This window comes from Drosophila yakuba, chromosome 2L (genome assembly GCF_016746365.2).
Source record: "Drosophila yakuba strain Tai18E2 chromosome 2L, Prin_Dyak_Tai18E2_2.1, whole genome shotgun sequence".
NCBI lineage: Eukaryota > Metazoa > Arthropoda > Insecta > Diptera > Drosophilidae > Drosophila > Drosophila yakuba.
In genome coordinates this window covers 14,687,460-14,700,446 of record NC_052527.2, presented here as the reverse complement: position 1 = coordinate 14,700,446, position 12,987 = coordinate 14,687,460, and positions in this window count along the sequence as shown.

The window sequence follows — 12,987 nt, the reverse complement described above, 5'->3', positions numbered from 1 at the left end:
ATTCACGTGCTTAGCCGCAATTAGGCGGTTCGACTATTCAAGTGGGACTGCAATTAGCGATAGCTTAGAAATGTGCACAACAAACCATAACAACCACCAATTTTGGGCTCGACAAAAGCCTGTGATGTGGAAATGATGTGATTGACGTGACGGTAAATGGCAGCTCGCCGCAAAATGTTGATTGCGATGATGATGAGGCGGTGGCTGTCAAATTAAATCTTTTAGTCTGGCCTTAAGTCTCAGCTTTCCAAAAACATGTTTTCATTTTATGGCCAGGAGAAAGAGAGATAGAGAGAGAGAGAGAGAGGGAGAGAGGAGCATAGACCACCTTTAATTGATTGCTTGGTAACGAGGCTCGGTTCACAGGTGATATATTTCATGATTATCAACACTTAGACTTCTGTCCGTGGGCCCTAATTAAAAATGCATCGGAAAACCTCTGTTCAAGGCCCCAGACAAAAAGCCGAAAAGTGTCGGGCCAGTTCAAAGCAGCAGACAGTTTACTAATCACAGCCCATTGGCATTAGTTTCTGGTCGGTCGGTTGGCTTCGATGCCCTGCAATAATCGTAAACTATTTAAAACACTATGAAAACGTTTTCACTCTTTATGGGGGTCTCGTTTCAATCGAGCCATTGCCGCGTGCATAGAAATAAATGAGATACCCATCAAACCCGGGAGTTTAACTCATTTGGTAAATATATATACAGATTAATATAAAAAACATTGGTGGTTTTTAAACATTTTTAAACTCATTTTTGTTCGACTAAATACCATTGATTCTAATAATCTTTTTATTTTATTAATTTAATATATATGATAAGGTTTTAATAACTAATGAATTTCCAGGTCTTAGTCAGTCACAATTGTTGTGCATAAAGTATATTATAAAAAGCACAGTATCACCATGTCTACACCATCCCTAAATGCTTTTCGTAACGAGCCCGTTTCTTTTTATGGTCTTTTGATATATGAAATGATCAGACAGCAACCACTTTGTCGGCACCATTTACCTTTCCTCATGCATTTCATTTCGTTACTTTCGTTTTGGGTCTTTGTTTATATTTTGCATATAAAATACAAATAAAAGCTCGCTTTGTTTTTGCTTCATACGCGTCGAAAATTATTAACCATAACTTTGTTTTAATATTTTGTAATTGTATAATTTTATGGGCATTTGCATTGGAAGCGCTGTTTTCCTTCCTCCATTTTGGTTGTACCCATTAAATGGGATGAATTATTCATATGGCATATGAGTGATATTTGATTGCCCATCCATATACAATGTACTTTATAAAAATCGATGTATGTATGTATATATAAATGGTAGTGTGTGGATGGATTGTTAATTTGTTTGGACTACAAGGTGAGTTTTGGGGAATTTGATACCCGTGGAAAATAGAAACTGCGAAAATAATTCTATAACACCGAATGTTATTTAGTTTAGCTACTGATATATCGTACCAAGGTTATTAGTTTTCCCCTATTCACTATGGCAATCTTTTACGAGCAAGAACTATGAAAGATCATTAGGCGAATGACAATATACATTGTCTTAGGAGACTATTTGATTCTGAGAACATCAACAAACCGCCTCAAGGCCAATGCATTGTTTCAAATTGTGAATTGGCATAGGGGCATTTCTTCGGTGACTGTTGTCTTTTTGCCAGCTTCCTTTAGTTTTGGCTTTGTTTCGTTTGACCCAAGCCGCACAGACACACGCCCGGCTTAAAAAGACAGTCGGGGCGAGAGAGTATCCTTTGAAGTAGTGCCGTTTTATGCAGAAGGAATGTGTGTCACACATCGTCTAAAATAACCAAAAAGGAAATGAGGCGCGCTGAGTCAGGAGCTGAGTTCAATTGAACCGAGCTGCGATTCAAGCCAAGCTGAGATTCAAGCCGAGTTCCGAGACATGACATGACAAAAGTAAGAAAAAAGTAGGGAAGACGAAATGAATCGAATGATGGGCAAGTCAACTCAGCTCAGCTCAGTTCAGTTCAACTCAAGTCAGGCGGACTTCAAAGTCGGTGTGGCTGAGCTCCTCCTTAGACTCCCCAGCCCCCTCACAGTCCTTGTCACGATCCATCCACACACAGGAGCTGTCAAAGATATTTGTATTTCATTTTGACTGACTGTCCAACTGACTTGAGCAGCGGATTCAAACGAAATTGGAAGCCAAAAAACAAACACAGTAGCTGCCTAAATAAACGCCGATCTGGGGACCCAGCAACCAGGTAAGCCCCCGCAGCACTGAGCAAAAATAGTAGTATCTTGTTAATAGTACTAAATTATTGAGAGGATTCTTTGTCACAAACGACCTTTTTGTTTCTTTAAGATAAAGAAATATTTCAAGTCCAAACCAAACCAAACCGAGTCACTGTAAAAGTTGAACCAATCCATTAAAATTAACATAAATTAAGATTTGTATTTCAAACTATGTCCTTGCACATATAAGTAACCATTGAATTTTTCGCTGTGCATATACTTGAGAGCTGGTGATTTAAAATAAATATTGGTAGCTGTCACATTGACAGCAGGCCAAATGTGATTGTTCCCTGATTGTTGACATTTTCGTGTGCTACCGTTCTCGGCGGGCAACGCGGCCTCTGCATTCGGTATAAGCTCAAAGGGATTCAAAAGATATTAAATTGTCGGCGATGCTGCGCCGCGGAATCGTTCTTGTCGCATTAATAAGTCTTCGAGACTGCGCGGTTCATTCCCTTTTTTTTGCTTTTCAATTTCGAAAAGCGAAATGGGAGAAGAAAAAAAACATTCCGAAAGCGAGTGGGGCAGCTCAACAATGAAAAATTTCAAGCTGTTTTTAAATGTTTTATTGGCTTTTTAATAATGTTTGCACATCAAAGGCGGCCGCCCCAACGCTGCCATCGAGCTTAACTTTGGAACCGACTTGGAGTTGGGGTTTCAGTGTTTCAGTGTTTCTGGGTTTCAGGGCTTCTGTTCGATGTTACGCCGGCTCAGCTGAGAGATACAAAAAGGAAGATATAAATCCTCAAGTGACATGGAGTCGAGCTCCTTTGTGCGAGCGCCCCGTTCAAAAGGATTATAGTCGTCTTGATTTATGTGACAAACGCCCGTTATAAATTATTTTAAATTAGTTGAGAATTATGAGCGCCAGTTTAAGCTTGTATTCATTTGTTGCGAACTGAACATTTCGGTCACTCCTGCGTTTCTCAATGGGTTTGATTGGATGTACTGTCGTTTTCTTAACAGCGGACTCAACAAAGTTGCCATACGAATAAAGTAACATTACAAGAAGCAAATTTCAATTTATATTTAATAGAGCTTCATGTAGAAGAGGGCAACTATTGAATCGTTCAGAGCTAAACGCTCCAGCTGTCGTATGCTAATCTAAAATAGCCAGGATACTCGTTGTAACCCCTAATGTCTGTGCGAGTGTCCTTTTGCTGCGGCACTTAGCTCCTTAAGCCCCTGGGATCGACGCCTTTAACGTTACTGAGATAAGTAGAAAATGTTGCCAGAACCGCAGTGCCCCCCATTCTGCGCTTCGTGATGCGAGTGCCAAGTGTAATAGAAATAGTTATTAAGAGCAGTCGACGACAGCTGGCTTGGTTTGGCTGGCGTCTATCGGGGAGTTTACGACCAGGATGCGACCAGGACGAACAGGACATAATATGGAAGATAACTACTGCGGAGAAAGCTTGCAACAATTTATGGCCAGCGTCACATATGATCCATGAAATGTCATAAAACTGCAATTGCGACCAAAAATTATCGAACATTTAGCAAAAGCGTTGGGGCCTAGCCATGGGTGGTTAGTTTTTATGATCCCAGGCAGCCCGAGGGGAGTTGCATATGTATGTACATACGTATGTACGACGGCTGGAACCTTTTGTTTTTTACGACCGGCGGCGGGAGACATTCTCTCGTTAAGGCTATTCACACGTACCGCACTAAAGGCACTGATACACATAAGGATATACTCGTTTGTGTACTTTCCATCAGGCCATGGGCTGTGGGGTATTTGGTATGGAGTGAGGGGTATGGAGTGTGGGGTACTTTCGACATTGGTCAACCCCTCGGGACAGGGTCACGATTTGAGGATGGTCGGATGGTCGTAAATTTGCTGACTCGTTTTTATTTCAGTGCGCTACGAGTCTCTTTCGTTTTTCGGTTTATTAGTTGACACAAAAGTCCCCTGTCACTCTTAAGTAGTTGAATAAACAGGAAACGAATTATGACGGAGCGTTAAATGACCACGAAGTAGGGTGCATAGGGTGGCTCTATACCTATGTACATACATATACTAGGTAGCCATCTACTGCGAGGGGAGGGCACGTTTTCAATTCCTTGAAACGGAAAGACAATCGCAGTTAATACAATGAGCCGACACTTCCGCTCACTTGAATGGGAACAATTACCTCTGACTCCAGATCAATAGATCGATATGTGAGAGAAAGCAGTTAAACGCAGCAGTTATTCTTCCGGTTGTTTCGTTCACTCAATTAAATTCAAATAATTAGCCAGCTGAATTTTTGGGCTGAGCCTTCAATGTCTTCTAGAAAACTATTGTTAATTTTATTACTTTTGAAAACATTGATTCAATTTATGCTTATAATTTATAGCCTGAATTTGCTGACACATTCAAAATTTTATTAGTCATACTTTTAAAAGAAAACTCTGGGATGATTTTCTTTTTTTCTTAACATAGAGATGATAAATTAAGTTGGCCCTTAATTTTTAATAATTCATCTCAATCAATATCTTTTCACATTTCGGCGAATAGTTTTCGCTTGACTATTTCACAAAGAAAAGATAGCCTTTAATATAAAACTGCAGTACATTTTCCCATAATAACTGCCTGTCGTAAAATTCAGAAACTTGCGTGGGGTCGTGAGCTCGCTGACCTGGGGGTCACTCCCACATACACACATGTATGTAAATTACAGAAATGTGAACAACAAATGTTTAGCGCTGGCCCACGCTAACTATCAGTTAACTAAGTGGAAGCTTCGGTTAACGAGCTGCCAGTCAAAGTCATTCAGTCAGTCAGGCAGCCAGTCATGTGTGAAAAGTCGGTTGTTGCCACCGCAAGAGGCGGCTGGGCAGGAGGTGGGCGGGGCACTTTGAGAGAGGGGAGCAAACCGGTTCGAGGTAGGCGCCTTTTGCAGTGAAATTAATTTAGATAGCTTTCAATTATGTGCCACAAACATTCATGCGAGCGCTGTTCGCTGGCTGTGGATTGGGGGGCAGGTACAGCGCAACTTGGTTGGATGCACCGAACTTAACAAGTTGGCTAGACTGAAAAATCTCTGAGGTGAAGATAATGTGGAAATTGAAATTGCTATCATTGATTAAATGTTTTCCCAAAACATAGTGTGCAAGAATGTACTTATATTTTCAGCTTGTTTTTAAATCTTATTATTGTTTTTGTGATCATCTTAAAGGTAGCAATGCTTACAATGCTATTATAGTTCAACTTAAATGGATTCTCCGCTCGTTCAAAGTGTCTGGCCATCATAGGCAGATGGCACTGTGCTCCGAAACTGAGATACGATTCGGTGGTGCTGCTGCATGACATGACAGCCCTGACAAGCCCGAACAACATATTGACATTTTTGCTATACATTCCACACGGCAGGAGTGCTGCAAGAGTCAAAAGGGGCGTGGCTGATCGGGGAATGGGGCGTGTGTCTCCCTCAGAACCTGGGGCCACGACAACATGTGCGAGTGTTTATGTCGGCGTGTCAATTTTCGTTGTTGACGTGTTGCCGCCTTGCAGAAGTCCCCATATCTCCCGTTCTTCGAACGCCACCTATACCATCTCAACTATTAACGATCCGTATAACGCCACCCCCAATAACAACAACAGCAACAACTTTGACTTGGCCCGTCGTCGCTGGCGTAGTATTATTAAATTTTACTTTCGCCACTCAATATGGGAAATGTCATCTGTTTATGATGGCTTTTTGACATGTCTCGTTATTGAATATGCTGCTGGTTCCACTCCATTCGGGTTTGTTTTCTTGCCTCTGGGACCTTCTTATGGTAATACTCTTACTTTAGATACTCGAATTTTTGGGATAATATTTAAATAAAAGTTTCTTTGATATACAATACGAGTATTGAGCTTGTCTAAGTGTTTTTTCTTAGCGGAAGATGAAAATAAAATGTTTAACTCGACTTAGAGTATTTTTAATGCCTTGTGGGAAATGTTATTTCTGCCGTTAAGACTTTTTCCTTTTAATTTTGTATGGGATTGGACAACTTTTGATGTATTTTCAACTCTGCTTCTTTCATTTTTACTACCGATTTTCAGACTAACAAATATTAAGAAATCGTATGTAATAAAACATTATCAGCTTCTTACAAAGAACAGAATAACAACGATATTTATTACCCAAAATTAAAAGTAAATGTGAAAAAGAAAAATGTAGTAGTATTAATAAGAGAGACACAATATCAACTTCACACAGAGTTCAACTTCAACATCCACTCTTTGTGCGCATTGTTTCTATTGAAGCCCTTCCTCTGCAATCCAACGAGTCGCTTCCAATCCAACTATCAATCATGCGGCAAACAAGTTATATCTTTGTGCCCATTCAGGTGGCCCCCGTTTTCCCCCCATTCCCCATTCACCACCATTCCCCATACCGCCGCAGATCGGAGCATAAGTGGGCGCTTAGCCGGAGATGTACAACGACGAGTCCAATAAAAAAGAATGAAAAAAGGTCAAGTGTCTGACAGTAGCCAGCCAGCTGAAGCAGCAGCTACTTACTGTCAAGATGTGTCATAAACACATCAAGTTTACTGTCGAAACAAATAAAAATATAAACTTTGACACACACACACACTGAAGGCAAAAGCAAAGGCGAAGGCACTCAAAGCCAGCTACGAAATCAAAGCGAACCAGACAGAAGAGGAAAACTGCTGTTTGCTTTTATTCTAGTCCTCTAGTCTCAGGGGTAGCACATAACGAATACATTTTATTTCCACAATTTGCACTAAAAATGTCATAAAAAAGAAACAAAAACTTGAGTGCATTTCTGGAAGCCCAAATCAATTCTAGTAGCTGACGGAATGCGACAATTACGAAAAAGACGAGTCGTTAAAAATTAGACTCAAAAAGGAAGGGAAAGTCAAATGAGTCGACACTAAAACGTGTTGTAAAGTCATTAAGGTGAAACCCTAAGACACTGCCCGTGAATTCCCTTTAGTACCTGATGTTGAAAGGCCGTAAAATTATCTCACTATAAAATTTAAATGACTTAAATGGTGTCCCATTTCCACACACACCCTGCCAATAAATAACGGCTCCACACAATATAACCTTAAAACTTTTAATGTATTCGAGATTATTTTCGACACTTTTAGTGGCATTGAAATCAATTTTCGAATCGTTAATCTTGTAAATAATGCATGTCGCCTGTCGCATGTCGTCATTTCGATGGCATTTTTTGAAGCTACTCTGCCACTAACTTCTAGATGATATCTCTCATCTGGAACTTGAGTTGTTTTCGAATTTAACAAGCGAACCTGTAACGATCTTGAAATAAATATGTCCCACGTCGACTCCGTAATTAATGTGGAGCAACTGCCACCAGTTGGTCGAGATCTTGAAATTCAACAAGAAATTATTGGCCAAGATGATCTGTAGTTTTCATATGAACTAAACTAGAATTTACATTCAATTTCTTGGGAAAAGATTTTTCAACGTTTCCTAATAAAACTGTAATTATCTGTCAAAAGGGCCAGCTGGCAGATGCCAGAAATATGAATAGGACATAAATATTATTTGTAAAAAATCGCCAAACCGCAAAATCTGGACACGTAACCTCGACAAATACCCCGGTCAAATGTTTGCAACCCTCGAGGAAACAGAAACCTCGTCTGACACATGTAAATGCGTGCTGACAGGCGGAAGGGAAAAGAATAAGTACAAAACCCGAGTGAAATAAAAGAAAACTGTCAACAAAATTAATGTCATGCGTGTGCAAGGCAATGAAAAATTATGGGTTGGCTTTATGTCAATAACAAAGGGACAGACACGCAAAAATCCAAGAGTGCAAAAACCATGTTGAAGCCTGGCCTGAACCAGACCCACAATGATTGATTTGACAGGACAACAATGAGCAACGGACCTATGCAAAAAGGAAAAAAATATATAGGAAAGGAAAAAGGCATCAACCTGCAAACAAGTGCAAATGGTTGTCAATCCGCATGTGGACGCCTCGGGATACATGCCCACTAATGAAGGCAAATAATATTAATACTTGTGGAGAGCGTGCATTCCTTTTTCCTTCAGAAATATTATTTTCCAGCCATTTGTCAACATTTGTCAAATTTGACAGCACACGCCCGCTAACATTTTGCCCCTTTGGCGGTGTTTGCAGCCGCCCCTGGCCATCATTTCCTCATTTATTTATCCATCCATCCAGCCATCCATCCATCCATGTATCCACCCCAGCGACTTTGACAGCTCGAGGGTGCCTTTTTCGGTTGGGTGGACAAAACCCTCTGCGCCCTTTTCGCGAAATTAATATCATGTACAAACAAAAACAACTGAGACAAAGTACTTATCATCGCGGGGAAACCAGGCGACCAAAAAGAGGCATACTTTTTGGAGTGCCCGAGGAGGTGTTAAGGGTGAAAAGGGTTAACCCCAGCTCGCTGCGGAAAGTTAGTAAGTTTAACCGATTGTAAGAAATCGTAAGTGATTCCTTAACTTAGGAACTATTGTGCTTTAGCACGTACATATATATGTAGTTACACCTAGAAGTACAATATAAAATAGAATAAAATTCTTATAAAAATAATAAACTCAACCAAATATATGGCATTCCATATTGCATTATTTTGATTATTTTGGTAATCCGAGACCCGCAACGAAAGTACTGCCCGAAACCATCAACACCTTCGCTATGCTGATGGATCTGACAGGAGGTGTGTCCGGTTATTTTATCGAACCGATAATATGGCCAACCTCCTGTCTCGATATGGGCATAAAGCATAAAAGCCACACAGCGGTATCGAATTTCGAACAGATTTCAATTCGATTTCATTCGACTTGGGCTGAGGCTGAAGACAGGGGCTCGAGGGTGTGGCCGACGCCCACCGACCCCATCCTTGACATACACCATATACAACACATCCTCCATAATTCCCAGACCCCGGGGAATGGCAAAAGGGGTGGTGTGCTGTCGGAGGGGGTGGTTTTTGCGGCGGCCGTGAATAAAGCGATTTGTCTTCTTTGTTGTTTACGTTTGGTGTTATAAATTCTCGTTCCGGGGACTTGGGCGTGCTATATGCTATGTGCTATATGCTACGTGCTACGTGCTTCGGTCGCAGAGCGTGTATGAAATTGCCTAAAAATTATTTGTGCATAACAGGGGATAATCATAAATCTGGCTAATTGCACTTTATTGGGGTCGCTCTTCCCGGCTGTCATATGACCATAGAAGGCCCACTAACTGCTAACTGGTGGTGGCTGGCCTGTGCTGTGCTGAACTGAACTGAGCTGAGCTGACATCGTTGTCTCGGCTTTTAGGGGTAAAATTGAATTTGACATGCCGCTCAGAGGCATTAAATCAGAAAATTCTACGGTACCCGGATATGGCAACATATAAATTTACAGATTTCGGCGACTCGGTGACATTTGATATGGCTGACGGTGTTATGACACTCACTATTCGCCTTTCATTTTTGATTCGTGATATACGTACTTTTGAGCAGGGTTAGAACCGACTTATTAGGATTTTGACTCGGTTGGAAAGTTATATCTGTTACGTATATAGATCATTGCAAAAAGGTTATTGGATGGGTTAAAAAGAATTAAAGCTATTTTTTAATTCTTTCGATTGTAAGTCACTAGAGCTGCACTTTTTATACATTTGATTTCCTTCACAATTTATTTTTCTGCTTGACTTTTCAAAGGGTTCAAAAAAGTTATGCTTCGAAGTCTCATGTCCGTCTGTCTGTCCGTCCGTATGAACTTCGTGATCTATTTTTTTTTCTAATTTCTACCGATATTCCAGAAGAAGTAGAAATTTCTCGTTCGCACTTCCACTAACGGGTATCTGATAGTGGGAGAACTCGACTATAGCATTCTCCCTCATGTTAATTATGACATTAGCGTTTTAATTGTTATTTTATTCGCCATAAGAAGCATTGCTATTAACCTCCAAGCAATCTGATCATCGTCGGCGGAACCAGCAGCATCTTCATTCATATCATTATGATGATTTACCAGACAATGAATGGGAGAATGAGTTTCCCCCATTAACATGAGAAACGAGAATCGTATTCGGCACCTAATTAGGTGAGTGTGTTCAAAATGAATATGCAACCGGGCGGGGCAGAAGAGTAGGATCGTTCTCCAGTTGCAGCCAAGTGAAGAAGCCACGGCCGCTAGAATTGGAATAGAATTCAGGGAAAATCGGAGAGATAGCCAAGATAGGCAAGAAAAGCAGAAACGAGGCAGCGCCCAAAGGCACCGGATTTTTTGTGGGTAGGTAACGTGGCTTTTGATCTTTGCTGCGTTTGTTTGTATACAATTTGATGGCTCGTGTTGATGGATCGTAAACGTGGAATGATGTTCGCACTGTTGCTGCTCCTCTCGACGATGACGATGATGACGATGATCAACGCAACGATGACGGCCCAGTGTGTCTTTGATCATTTGCCGCGCCAGTTGGCAGTCAAAATGTTAATTTATATGTTCAGCCTCCGCCTACAATCGAAGGAAGCAGAAAAGGCAGAAAAGCCAGAAGAGCCAGCCACCGTATAGCCAGGCACTAACAACTTTACAAACATGTTTGAGATTTTTATTACTGTGTGAAAACGTTCGATTCTTCCGTAAAATCCGGCTAAGAAGGATCAAACAAATTTATGGGTGGGCGCAGCCAGAACTGGCAGGCCAGATCACTCGGTGCGGGAAAACTTTTCATTGTGATTGATGGATGCTGGATGTTGGATGTTGGATGCTGGATGCCTGGCACAAAAACAGCAGCATTCCCAGGGCGATTTTGATTATAGACAAGTTGTCGGCGGATTTGTATTATTGTGGATATCGATCAAACCACTTGACGGCTGATCAAAGACAGCACACACAGCGAACAATTTTGCGATATCTCTCGCGATTTAATGCGCGTATTTTTTATACGATTTCATTATTGTGCATTTCGGTTTTCGATTCTTTGCGATATAAAACTGTTTACAGCTTTTGTACGCTGAGATATGAATTTCTGTTTTAAATAAAGGTCGATGAGGCGTAATTGAAAATTAGAAAGTTAAATTATTACATTTTAGAGCAGTTTATTTTGTATCATTAGGGATACACATTAAATGTTTCTAATATACATTTTTATCCTAATAAAAAGTTTGTGCTTTTTTTTCCATTCTTATAAACACCTTGAACTATTGATTTCCCTTTGTTCAACTGAAAGGATAATAACAAATTTATCGAACATTTTGCCCATAACTTGATTACTCGTTACTTGTTAGCAACAATGTGCAATAAAGCAAAACTTCCGCAGGCCAACAAAGTTAAATCCGCTCGAGGACGAGGACAATAACAAGCTGAACTGGTCCGAATGTCTGGCTGTCTGGTTGTCTGGCTGTCTGGTTGTCTTGGTCACATATTCCCCGGCAGAAAGAAACATTTGTCTCGCTTAATTTAAACAGATTTGCGAGATTATTGTCATGCCGACGTTGAGGCAGCAGTTTCAATTCGACCGTAGACAACCCGCAGTGCCAGCTGACAGATGAAGATGCCGAATGAGGGGGGCGAATTAAGCGAATCGAGAATCTGTAAATCTGTGAATCCGAGAATCCCTGACTCAAAAGAAAAAAAAATGAAAAGGCCAGGAAGGGGAGAAAGTTGCAAACCAGAGCAAACCAACGGCAATGATGCAAGCGAGTGCATGGCAAATCTCCCGACAGCCGCGAGCCGGCAACTTTTAATGTTTTCCTTGCCACGGGCAGCGGGATTTCCGAGTGGGATGTTTGGATTGCAGAACAAATTTGCTGAGAACGTTATGCAAGTGACAGGCGACAGATCGGGGGATCTGAAGAATGCTGCCTTTGCTGTTTCTGCTGCTGCTGTGAACTGTGCATGATGACGACTCCTTGATTCCTGCCCAAGCCATATTTAAAACGCTTTGAAGTTCCACCGCGGCAGCGAGAGGTGTCCGCGGCGCGATTTCCACTCATGTCGGGCTTGACACGATCGGAGCATGCTCTGATCCCAGATGAAGCCTCCCAGATCAAGCCCGCCAATCTGACGGCCTGACTGATGCTGATCCAGATCCAGATGCAGATGCAGATACAGATCCAGATGGGGATGCAGATGCAGATGCTGATGCTGTCTGCCTACTTTTAATTGTTAATGAACGGTAACAGGAGGGGCAACTCTACACGCACACTCAGAGAAGAGTTGCGCTCAAACGTAGCATTTATTAAAAGAAACTAAAGGAGGTAAATAAATAAATAAGGGAAACTTGTCAAACCTCAAACTTGATTCCACATAATAAGCCCTATTCACCCCATTAAATATTTTCAATTTCTTTAAGTGCACGCACTCACTTGACAGCCCGACTGGCTAACTGCCTTGGACAGCTACTCGTTTCCGGAAGTTTATCTCCGTTGCAGCGAATCAGCAGCAGCTGCTTGAAAGTCATTAGACTCCGTCAGCCTTGTCACTCCACTCAGCCAGCGTTTTGCTAAGGCTTCGAGCTGAGACTTTGAGGCTCCCTAACGGAGACAGACATTTGATCTGGCCTGTCAGTCGGATTCATGTCGTGGATTCAAGCGGTGTTTGGACAGCATGTTGGTAATGCCGCCTATAATGGATACAATGTGAAATGAGACGGGCTCTAACCCTTTGGGAAAAGATCTTGTGACGTGACGGTTCATGGCTTAATGGCAAAATGATCTAATTGGGGAAAACACATAAATTGGTTTTCCGATTGCAACACAGATACTCGATATAACAAATTTAGTTAAATATATTG